Here is a 4,896-nt window from a genome sequence, read left to right on the forward strand (position 1 = left end):
TCCCTAGCTCGGACGTAATTAACCCACGTACGTGCAGTCCATCGTACATCGCTGGCGGCTATGCGGTCTATCTCTACAATCAGCCACTCGGGAGAAATCACAAGTTTGGCGGAGAGAAGACGCGCGCGCGTATTGTGTTTTGTGTCGAGCGGGACTGCGGCGACTGCCGACGACGTATTCTGTTCATCGGACACAATAGCGCGAGTCGCCTGTCGTTCGTGTGCGCGTGTTAGAGACGAATACTTGGCGAATGGAAACAGTCTTTTACAGTCGGTAGCGCTAATGGTCGGTGGTGCGTAAGCATTGTCGCTAGCTGGTCGGCTTTTGTTGTCTCGTCCTGAGACTACTGTATATACGACAATATATATACATAATATCAGAAGTAGATAATAGGGAATAGTTCCCTATTATCTACTTCTGATAATATATATATATACGACGATATATGTACATATATATATATATTAGGCAACAGATAATACCGTTCTTCGCGAGGAAGAAACAACTAGGTTACCGCTAGTATATATATATATATATTACGTGCGCGCGTGTGCCGGCGTGCGTGCGCGCGTGTGCCTGCGTGCGTGCGTGTGTGTGTGTGTGCGTGTTATATCGCGTGGGCGCTTGCGCGCGCGTGTCGTTAAGACTTTGTCGTCTATATAATATTGCGTCGTTTATTCTCCACTTACTTAGAAGCACTTCGCACGCGGCTGTGACGTCGTGTCTTCTGTCATTCGATACCCCTTAGCGATGCGTCGCACCCCCGCTAAATAGCCGACGCGACGCGAGATCGATGTGTGAGAGCAGCGATGTGAACGTTACAGCAAGCTCAGCAGACGTAGACGTAGACGCAGTTCACCAGATTTGCGTGACTACCCGCGCTCGCACTGCCGTCATCTCTGAGTCACACTTACAAAGATATATCGCGTCTATCGGGCCGGATATGAGCCCCCAATAGAAGCTATAATAATATAATTGTATGAAAATTTTATAATAGAAGAATATAATTAGCGTACTCCGGTTTTTGTATTACAGCTGTAATAACACCGTTAGAATGATCAGCTCACACGGGGTGCATAACGCGTCCCATAGTAGAGGAGTCAATGTACGGATTTGAACAGAGAATGAATTCATAACGATGGCGAATATATTAACACGCTATGTCTGCAGAATGACGCAGGTTCTTCTACCATTAGAATTGGCTTCGGCATTTAAGTGGCACTAGACTGGGTGATTAGAAGGCAATCTTTAGGTTAATTAGCCGTAAAACCTAATGGATAATTCCGTAGAGACGCGAAGCAAGCTTAATGACCGAAGCTTGTGGTCCTCAGATGCGAAACAGAATACGTTATGTGCTTCACCGCTAACTTTATAGTTCAATAGAATCGAGTGATAAGCTCTTCGAACCCACGCCGTAGTAGTGGAACTGCGTCCCGTAGAGACGGGCATGGCCTCCGTTTTACACCTGCACGGCACTGTGCAAACTCACTATACAAATCATCAAAGCCTATTACGAAGATTTTCAAAGGTTTACATTTCAAATGAAATTAAAATCAAATATATTTATCAAATTATTTTATGATGGTATTGACACAAAGTTTCTGTAGAAAACAAATATGTGTACCTGACCAGACGGAAACGTACTCGCCTACAATCTTCGCCAAGAATATCTCAAAGAACGATTTTAACCAAAGCGATCGGTTATTTGAATAGTAACGAATTCCTTTTTCTATAGAATGAGATCACGCTGCATATCAGCGAGTCGTCCGTCTCATGTGGTTAATGTCGAGGAGACAACGATCGTTCTGGAGCAGTCAGTGTTTAACGTTGAGATTACAATCTGAATAGAGCAAATTCGCCAGTTTGCAAAGTTAATGTTGTAAGGCACACACGTACGCGTATAGGCGCACACATATATTTGTCAGCAGAGATTTAGTTAGAATAGCTTTACTCTGTATATTAACTCCCTTGCGTGCGTCAGGCGGCAACCATACGTAGAATTAGTGTATTCGGCAGGAGGAATAATAATAGCAGCGTGAATTCATGGTCCTCCGCCTAGTCGCCACTGAATTTACATAAACGCGCGCGAGAGAAATAGTGTCGCATGCGCGGCATGAGAGAGAGAGAGAGAGAGCGAGAGTGCAAGAGAGAGACAGAGAAAGAGAGAGAGATAGAGAGAGTGAGAGTAAGAGAGAGAGAGAGAGAGTGTCGCATGCTCGGCATGAGAGAGAGAGAGAGAGAGAGAGGAGCGAGAGTGCAAGAGAGAGACAGAGAAAGAGAGAGAGATAGAGAGAGTGAGAGTAAGAGAGAGAGAGAGAGTGTGTGAGAGAGCGATAAAGTGAGAGAGCAAGAGAGAGAGAGGGGAGAGAGGGGGGAGAGAGAAAGAGAAGAGCAAGAAAGAGGGAGAGAGAGAGAGTGTGAGAGAGAGAGTGTGAGAGAGAGAGCGAGTGTGTGTGTAACCAGACAAGAGAAAGAGAGGGGTGGGAGAAAGCGAAGAGCAAGAGAGGGAGAGAGACACAGAGATAGAGAGAGAGAGAGACAGACAGAGAGAGTCGGCCAGCGCAGACGCAATCCTCATGCCACGAGGAATTCACTCCTCACGAAAAACATGTTGCAGCGACAGCGACTGCCAGAGATAAGCCCGAGACTGTCGCGATCGAGTGGAAAGCCGATTTAGGGCAAGTTTGCCTTTTGCTCCCCCATCGCGGCAGTCGTTACGATCCGGTTTACAAGCCATGTTTGCCTTTCACATTTGCGATTCGGCTGGGCTCACTGCATGCTGATCCGCGAATGCGACGCTGCTTTCAACAACTAGAGAGAACCTTTGCTTTTCGGGAGAGGCTGCGCGGGATGAATAGGATCGCATATATATATATATATATATATATATATATATATATATATATATATATATTACGTGCGCGCGTGTGCCTGCGTGCGTGCGCGCGTGTGCCTGCGTGCGTGCGTGCGTGTGTGTGTGTGTGTGTGTGTGTGTGTGTGTGTGTGTGTGTGTGTGTGTGTGTGCGTGTATGTGTATATCTATGTATTCGGGTATATGTAATGCTATTAGTTGGTAAAGGATAATTTATGCGTAGATAAGTGTACACGTTGTTCTCGCTGCATTCATGACGTTTTACCTAACTCATTAGCGAGGGCCACGAATTTATTGACAATCAAGGTAAAAGCCAGTAAAATGTAAAGTAAAATCATCACGGTATTGTGCCTACCGCGCGCATGCGTACGCCAGCAGGCGCTTACACACGCACGCGCGTACACGCACGCATGCGCGCACGCACACCCTTATACGTGCCACAATTATGTAAATCAGGGTTATGTCGCCGAGGATTGAAGATGATGTTGAATTCTGCGACCTTCGAATAGAATAGCCCCGTGTGTTTATCCAGGCGGATGACAATCGAAACTAGCATGCACCGAGTTCCACGATGGCGGCATGTAATCAGGTCGCGTTGAAGTGCTTATATCCACGATAAGAGAGCAGTTTGTAAACCGGTGCGGGAACAGGTCCGGTTGGTTCTACTCGTTAAAGGGGCGATACCGTCACAAGTACCTATACAGACATTCACCTTCCCATTTTTCAAGCGAATTTTTGTTCAAAGTGATCAATCGTACAAGAATGACAACCTGGCCGAACTAACCGATCATAGCCGCATGACAGCAGCCGATAAAACACAAAGGGATAAAACCTAGAGTAAGAAGTGTCCGTTTAAAACCACCCGGGTCGTTCCAAATTCTTTTTTATTCCACAACGTCGGTTAAACTCACGCGTGTCTCTCTTTTTAATTATTGGGCGAGCGGCCTGTAGGAGCATCATTAGGACTCGCCGTCTGTCAAAAAAAGATAAAGTAAGAGTAGGGCAGAGATAGGCAACAGCTAGGTCGCGAGGTGGCGTGCTTGCTATTACCTTAACCATCTATACCGTGATACCCCCCGTCGTTATATATGTCGTATGTGTATATATATATGCCTCACAGAGATGTTTCACGCCTAGACTGCAAAAAACAACAGCGGTAAGCGCCGCGTGGAGAATATAGGCTAGGTACTGATAAAATTCGAATATATATAGGTTTGCTATTGTAACGCTAGTTCATATAGGTAGCCGTCAGATTTACTTTATTTGATTTAAGCTGTCTACGCGTACACGAACAACTCAGATGTGATGCAGTAAGTTGTGGTTCACACGCAACAAGTAGAGGAGTAACTGTAAGACCGGCTATGGGGGGGAAACAGCGAGCGTATAGAATACGCTCTTTGTAAGTAGGTCTCGTTAACCGTCTAGATGGGTTGTAATTATTTGCGACAGCTTACAACACCGATCGTGTGACACTATATATTATACTAGCTGCGGGTACCCGCTGCGCTGGGTAAAATCGTGCTACTAATTCATACTACTAATAATTGGACACAATAGGAACATTGGGTAAAAATCGACAATATAACATTGCACACAATATCAATATTTACAAATCAGTCTAATAAGATAATAAGCATGGGAAAAACTGTTACGTATGACATTTATATGACAGCAGAACCCAAATTAGAACCCCTGGAACATAATAGTAATGTGGTGCAAATGAGAAAAAGTTATTATAACAGCATGTACGAATGGGTTGCACTTTTCATTTGAAAACCTCTTGATAAACAATGGTTTGCGTGTTATTGTCTGGTGGAAATATGTAGAGATTGCTGGCGTCTCGAACTGTTGAGCTCACCACGTACAGCTATCCATTGTCAGATCGTAGGATGAATAAAGGAAATTGGGTATATCGTATAGATAGAGACAGGCCAGCGTGTGGGGTCTGTGTCCATTGGATATTGTCTAGTGAATGCTTGGCGCGCAACCATGCACATTGAAATAAAGGAATTTTTCTACTGAAT

The 4,896-nt window shown here is 45.0% G+C and overlaps 1 protein-coding gene across 1 annotated transcript in view; it reads left to right on the forward strand.

The window, feature by feature from the left end:
• The window catches only part of LOC106814382 (tyrosine-protein kinase Src64B-like), a 22,589-nt gene that overhangs the window by 1,392 nt on the left and 16,301 nt on the right, over positions 1–4,896 (forward strand). The window lies entirely within an intron of this gene.

This window comes from Priapulus caudatus, unplaced genomic scaffold (assembly GCF_000485595.1).
Source record: "Priapulus caudatus unplaced genomic scaffold, Priapulus_caudatus-5.0.1 Scaffold26, whole genome shotgun sequence".
NCBI lineage: Eukaryota > Metazoa > Priapulida > Priapulimorpha > Priapulimorphida > Priapulidae > Priapulus > Priapulus caudatus.